This window comes from Apium graveolens, chromosome 11 (assembly GCF_009905375.1).
Source record: "Apium graveolens cultivar Ventura chromosome 11, ASM990537v1, whole genome shotgun sequence".
In the NCBI taxonomy this organism is placed as follows: Eukaryota; Viridiplantae; Streptophyta; class Magnoliopsida; order Apiales; family Apiaceae; genus Apium; species Apium graveolens.
In genome coordinates this window covers 83419227-83426932 of record NC_133657.1, presented here as the reverse complement: position 1 = coordinate 83426932, position 7706 = coordinate 83419227, and the positions used below count along the sequence as shown (strand labels likewise).

At 42.7% G+C, this 7706-nt stretch overlaps 1 non-coding gene across 1 annotated transcript; it reads right to left on the bottom strand.

Moving 5' to 3' along the window:
* Positions 1-1553: 1553 nt before the first annotated feature.
* Positions 1554-1660, bottom strand: LOC141698799 (small nucleolar RNA R71). Its single transcript, XR_012565301.1, has one exon. It is a non-coding gene; the product is annotated as a small nucleolar RNA R71 (small nucleolar RNA).
* Between the last annotated feature and the right edge of the window lie 6046 nt (positions 1661-7706).

Genomic DNA, 7706 nt, shown 5'->3' with positions numbered 1-7706 from the left:
TAGTTTTCTTGCTTTGACTTGTTTACTCTTGTGACGTACTCTGTTTTAATATAATCAGTTTAGTTGTTATTTTCTTGTGTTTGTTTATCATGATTTCATATGAACCCATGATGGCGATAAGTTCTATTATGGGCTAATCGTGATCATGGGGTTGTAACGGATTTATTATGGAATTCTTTAGTTAATTGTTTAATACTTTAGTATGTGATGATTGCATGATATCTAGTATTGGTTGTGCGTATTCGTCTTATGTGCGTCGCGAACATATAAGATAGGGTGTTAATCTCTTGTGAAGCGACGGTGGATCTTGAGATTTAGAACTTGCCATGCTAGCATAGGTTCATGTACGTTGTGCATGATTAGTGGGTAACTCTAACAGTTTTATTTGCCCTATGTAATCAAAAAGGAATAACTTGTGCTTAAATCGTTGTGTTGTCAATTTCTGTAGACATATAGGAACTCAACATAATTGATGACTATTCAACTTCTATCTTAATTGTGGATGTTTGGTAGAATGGTATTAGTACAATGAAAGTTGGCTTTTATCAGTTTCGTGTTATTCGATTAATATCATCACTGTCACATGCTAAAGGTAATAACAATGGCTATAGAAGGAAGCAATAATGAAGTTGTGATCTCATGAGTGTTTTATTATTGATAAATTAAAGTGTTAGTTAAGTAGTTAATTAAGTAGTTAATTATAGTTAATATTTAATCAACAATTTTAAGTGTTATCTTAACATTGAGAAGTAGTCATACATTGGTGAGTGAGTTGAATTAGACAATAACTTAGTCTGAGTCTCTGAGGGAACGAACTAGAAAGTATTCTATATTACTTGCGAACGCGTATACTTGCGTGAATATTAGTGCGTGATTTCGCCCTAACAAGTTTTTGGCGCCGCTGCCGGGGACTCGGCGTATTTGTTTAGTTTATGTACTTACCATCATTGGTCATTAGGACTCAGTGATTAGGACGTAGTAGTTAATTACTCTTTTCGGTTGTGTTTCAGGTACTTTAGCAAACGTTTATGCAAACTCTTTCTCGTGCTCGCAAGAGGACCTTAGATACAGCTGAGGAGAAAGACGAAGTTCTTGATACACCGGAGAAGTTAGATTTTGAGGATTCGGATTCAGGAACTGAGCAGAAAGAACCAGTAAACATGGGAGATCGTATTGTTCAAGCTGATCCAGCTCTTATGGATTTTTCTCGGCCTAAAATTGATGACATTCAGTCAAGCATCCTTCATCCGGCTATTCAAGCTAACACCTTTGAGATCAAGCCGGGCACTATTCAGATGGTGCAGAATTCTGTTTCTTTTGGAGGAGCGGCAACTGAAGACCCCAACATGCACATAAGGAATTTTGTCGAGATCTGCAGCACTTTTAAGTATAATGGCGTGACTGATGAGGCTATCAAGTTGAGGCTTTTCCCATTCTCACTGAGGGATAAAGCTAAAGACTGGTTACATTCTGAACCAGCTGGGTCCATCACTACGTGGCAAGATCTTACGCAAAAGTTTCTGGTGAAGTTTTATCCAATGGCAAAGACTGCTGCTATGAGGAGTGCTCTTACTCAATTTGCGCAGCAACCTACAGAATCTATGTGCGAGGCTTGGGAACGCTACAAGGAAATGTTGAGAAAATGTCCACATCATGGAATGCCGGATTGGATGGTAATCACTGGTTTTTATAATGGTTTGGGGGCCCAATCTCGGCCCATGCTCGATGCAGCAGCTGGAGGCGCCTTATGGGCTAAAAGCTATACTGAGGCGTATAATCTTATCGAGACGATGGCTGCAAATGAGCATCAAAACCCAACTCAGAGGATGACGTCAGGCAAGGTAGCAGGTATTCTGGAAGTTGATGCAGCCACCGCTATTGCAGCCCAGCTCCAAGCGCTATCAATGAAGGTTGATTCTCTGGCTACGTATGGAGTTAATCAAATAGCTATGGTTTGTGAGCTTTGTGCAGGTTCTCATGCTACGGATCAGTGTTCTCTTGTCAATGAATCTGTTCAGTATGTGAATAATTATCAGCGACAACAGCAGCCTGTGCCAGCGACCTATCATCCTAACAACAGAAATCATCCAAATTTCAGCTGGGGGAATAATCAGAATGCTATTCAGCCACCATATCAGCAAGGAGTAAGTAAACAGTTTAACCCACCTGGATTCCAGCAACCACAGCAGTATGCTACAAGGCAATCATATCCTCAACAGGGAAGTGCAGCTGCACCTACTAGTGCTGATTTTGAGGAACTTAAGCTGTTGTGCAAGAGTCAGGCGGTTTCTATCAAGACCTTGGAAAATCAAATCGGTCAATTAGCCAATACAGTGCTCAATCATCAACCTGGCACTCTTCCCAGTGACACGGAAGTACCAGGCAGGAAGGAAGCCAAAGAGCAAGTCAAGGCTATTACCTTAAGGTCTGGAAAAGTAGCTGATGCTGAAAAGGTAAAAGAAGTCGAAGCTGAAGTTAGGGATGAAGAATCTAAGCAAAAGGAGAAAGCGGCGGAACCAAGGAAGACTACTGTTGAACACACTCTGCCTGAGGCTAATACAGGGGAGAAACAGCTCTATCCTCCACCACCTTTTCCTAAGAGATTGCAGCAACAAAAGCTGGATAGATAGTTCGGGAAGTTTCTGGAGGTGTTCAAGAAACTTCACATCAATATACCTTTCGCTGAGGCTCTGGAACAAATGCCTAGTTATGCGAAGTTTATGAAGACTATTCTTTCAAGGAAGGTGAAACTGGATGACCTTGAAACCGTTGCTCTCACGGAAGAATGCAGCGCTGTTGTGCAGCAAAAGTTACCACCAAAACTGAAAGATCCAGGAAGCTTCACCATTCCTTGCACCATTGGCAATCTAACTTTTGACAAGTGCCTTTGTGATTTGGGAGCAAGCATTAATCTGATGCCCTTGTCGATCTTTAAAAAGCTGGATCTGCCTGATCCAAAACCCACATACATGTCGCTACAATTGGCTGACCGTTCCATTACTTACCCAAGGGGCATAGTTGAGGATGTGCTTGTCAAGGTGGATAAGCTCTTCTTTCCTGCAGATTTTATTATTCTGGATTTTGAGGAAGATAAAAAGATTCCCATAATCTTGAGGAGGCCTTTCTTGGCTACTGGTCGTACCTTGATAGATGTGCAAAAAGGGGAACTTACTATGCGGGTCCAAGATCAGGATGTGACCTTCAACGTATTCAAGGCAATGAAATTCCCTACAGAAGATGAAGAGTGCTTAAAAGTGGATGTGATTTATTCTGCGGTTACGTCGGAACTCGATCACATGCTAATGTCTGATGCATTGGAAAAGGCCTTAGTGGGGGAATTTGACAGTGATGATGAAGATAGCAACGAGCAATTACAATATCTGAACGCTTCTCCATGGAAGCGAAAGCTCGACATACCATTTGAATCTCTTGGTACTTCTGACCTTAAGAATGCTGAAGGGAAGCTCAAACCATCAATAGAGGAAGCACCTACCTTGGAGCTTAAACCATTACCTGAACACTTGAGGTATGCTTTTTTAGGTGATTCATCTACGTTACCTGTTATTATTTCAGCTGACCTTTCAGGTAGTGAGGAAGATAAGCTCTTAAGGATTTTGAGAGAATTCAAATCGGCTATAGGATGGACCATAGCAGACATCAAGGGGATAAGTCCTTCATATTGTATGCATAAAATTCTGCTAGAGGAAGGAAGTAAGCCAACTGTGGAACAGCAACGAAGACTGAATCCCATCATGAAGGAGGTGGTGAAGAAAGAAATTCTGAAATGGCTAGATGCAGGCATCATTTATCCTATTTCTGACAGCTCGTGGGTGAGCCCTGTACAATGTGTTCCTAAGAAAGGAGGTATCACTGTGGTCGCAAATGAAAAGAATGAGCTCATCCCTACTCGAACAGTTACAGGATGGAGAGTATGCATAGATTATAGGAAATTGAACAAAGCCACAAGAAAGGATCACTTCCCTCTCCCATTCATTGATCAAATGCTTGACAGATTGGCAGGACATGAGTATTTTTGTCTTCTGGATGGTTATTCCGGGTATAATCAGATTTGTATTGCACCAGAGGATCAGGAAAAGACTACCTTCACTTGTCCATTTGGCACATTTGTTTTTCGTAGAGTTTCGTTTGGGTTATGTGGCGCCCCGGCCACCTTTCAGAGATGTATGATGGCTATATTCTCTGACATGATTGGAAATAACGTCGAAGTGTTCATGGATGACTTCTCCGTCTTTGGACACTCATATGATGAATGCTTGAATAATCTGCGCGCCGTACTCAAAAGATGCGTGGAAACTAATTTGGTGCTTAATTGGGAAAAATGTCATTTTATGGTGCGTGAAGGCATTATCCTTGGGCATAAGGTCTCTAGCAAAGGTCTGGAGGTGGACAAGGCCAAGGTGGGAGTCATTAAAAATCTTCCCCCACCTATTTCGGTGAAAGGAATCCGTAGTTTTCTCGGTCATGCGGGTTTTTATCGACGATTCATCAAGGACTTTTCAAAGATATCTAAGCCGTTGTGCAATTTACTTGAGAAAGATGTGCCTTTAAAATTTGATGATGAATGTTTGGCAGCATTCGAAACTCTCAAGGAGAGTTTGATCACAGCACCAGTTATTACAGCACCAGATTGGACAAAACCGTTTGAGATGATGTGTGATGCGAGTGATTATGCGGTAGGTGCAGTTCTGGGACAGCGCAAGAAAAATCTCTTCCATGTGGTCTACTATGCGAGTGAAACTTTAAATGGGGCCCAATTGAACTACACCACTACTGAGAAGGAGCTTTTGGCTATAGTCTTTGGCTTTGAGAAATTTCGATCTTATCTGCTTGGTACGAAAGTGACAGTATTCACTGATCATGCAGCTATTCGCTATCTGGTTTCTAAGAAGGATTCGAAGCCGAGACTCATTCGTTGGGTGCTTTTACTTCAAGAATTTGAGTTAGAGATCAAAGATAGAAAAGGTACTGAGAATCAAGTAGCTGACCATCTCTCTAGGTTGGAGAATCCCGATTCTACTTCACAAGATAGAACGTTAATCAATGAATCTTTTCTGGATGAGCAGTTGTTTGCAATTCAGGAGGAAGATCCATGGTTTGCAGATATTGTAAACTATCTTGTCAGCAATATAATGCCTCCTAATTTGACATCCGCGCAAAAGAAGAAGTTTCTGCATGAGGTGAAGTGGTATATGTGGGATGAACCATATTTGTTTAGACAGGGAGCTGACCAGATCATCAGGAGATGTATCCCGTTCTGTGAGACGGGGGGGATATTACGAGACTGCCATTCCACGGTTTATGGTGGACACTATGGAGGTGAGAAGACGGCAGCTCGTATTCTGCAAGCAGGTTTTTTCTGGCCTACCTTGTTCAAGGATGCTCATCATTTTGTTTTAAGGTGTGATCGTTGCCAAAGAGTGGGAAATTTGTCAAGGAAGGATGAGATGCCATTAAATGTGATGCTTGAAGTCGAGGTCTTTGATGTATGGGGAATCGATTTCATGGGGCCTTTTATCTCGTCTTGCAATAATCAGTACATCTTGCTGGCAGTCGATTATGTCTCAAAATGGGTCGAAGTTAAAGCTTTACCGACAAATGATGCAAAGGCAGTGCTAAATTTTCTTCATAAGCAAATTTTCACAAGGTTTGGAACACCTCAGGTAATCATAAGTGATGAAGGATCGCATTTTTGCAACCGTAAGTTCACTTCTATGATGCAGCGTTATAATGTGAATCATCGAGTAGCTACTGCCTATCATCCGCAAATAAATGGTCAAGCGGAAGTGTCTAACAGAGAGATAAAGCGCATTCTAGAGAAGGTTGTTTGTCCGTCAAGGAAGGATTGGTCTTTAAAGCTCGATGAAGCTGTTTGGGCTTACAGAACAGCATACAAAACTCCACTTGGGATGTCACCGTTTCAGTTGGTGTACGGTAAGGGATGTCATCTACCGGCGGAGCTTGAGCATAAGGCCTACTGGGCATTGAAGAAATTGAACCTGGATTTAGATGCACCTGGAAAGAAAAGAATGCTTCAGCTTAATGAACTTGATGAATTTCGACTTCAAGCGTACGAGAATAACAAAATGTATAAGGAAAAGGTGAAGAGGTGGCACGATAGGAAGCTACATCCTAAGTTATTTGTGCCAGGGCAACAAGTTCTGTTATTCAACTCTCGGCTCCGACTTTTTCCTGGGAAGTTGAAATCAAGGTGGTCTGGACCTTTTATTGTCAAAACTGTGTTTCCACATGGAGCGGTGGAAATTTTTGAGAATGATTCGGACCAAGCATTCAAGGTTAACGGTCAGCGGTTGAAGCACTACTATGGGGACATGGCAAACCGAGAGGTGGTTAGTGCCATGTTGTTGACTACGTGAGAAAGGTACGGAACGTCAAGCTAATGACGAAAAAGAAGCGCTGCGTGGGAGGCAACCCATGAATTGTTGTTACAGGAACCCTTAGAAGTTAATAACCTATCCAAAAACACAAAAAAATCAGAAAACATGGGCTGAAAAAAAAAATTTCCAGAGACCCTCTGCGCGCCCGCGCAGCTATGCTGAGCGGTCGCGCAGCTTGCTGCGCGCCCGCGCAGAAATGATGAGCGGCCGCGCAGGGGTCGAGTTCCAGAAAATTTTTTTACAGTTCAGAAAAAAAAAAAAAACAAAAACAAAAACACACAAAAAAACCATCACAGCCCATAAACCCACGAATTTTTTTCCCATTACCCCATGATTTTATCCCTCAACCCCACTCCTAATCTAATTTAACCTACTCCACACCCTATATATACATACACCTATCCCACATATCTCCCACAAACTTCCTACACTTAAACCCTCGCATAAACATCAAAAATCAGTTCTTACACACTTTTATTCACAAATCAATGGCACCCAAGAGAGCACGCACTATTGACAGCAGCAGCACAGTTCCTACTGCTGATTCATCAAGGGGTACTGCTGCAAGGCCTCGGTTAACTGACAGAGCCGCGGAGGAGGAGTACACTAGGCTGTTGGGGAAGCCGATTCTGAAGGAGAGGGGGTTTTTACCATCAGGGAGGGATGGTGAGTTGTTGCCCATGATTGCAGAGAAGGGGTGGATAGCTTTTTGTGAGTCGCCCGAAGCAGTACCGATGAGTGTTGTTCGCGAGTTCTACGCGAACGCGAAGGCTGAAAAGAATGGGTTTTCTGTAGTTCGTGGGCTGACGGTTGATTATCATCCTGCGGCGATTCACCGTGTGATTGGGCAGCGAGAGAGGAAGCCGGAGGAGGAGAACTGGAATGAAAAGACTGCTGAGGACTTTGACTTGGATTTGATTTGTGCGACTCTCTGTCGACCGGGCACAGTTTGGAACCGCAGTCCAGCCAATAATGAGTATCGTCACTTTCCGGCGATCGCCATGAACAGGTATGCCCGTGCATGGAATGTATTTATATGTGCTAATATTTTGCCTTCTTCACATGCACACGAGGTCACGGTTGAGAGAGCACAGTTGTTGTGGGGAATTCTGAATAAGGAATACTATGTGGACCTTGGTGAGTTTATCTACCAAGGAATTCTGAAGTTTTTGAGGGGAGCAAAGCATATGAACATCCCTTATGCATCCACGGTTACAAAGCTATGCCGAGCAGTGGGAGTGAACTGGCCGGCTCATGAGCAGTTGCAGTTGCCAGCAGCTCCGATAGATT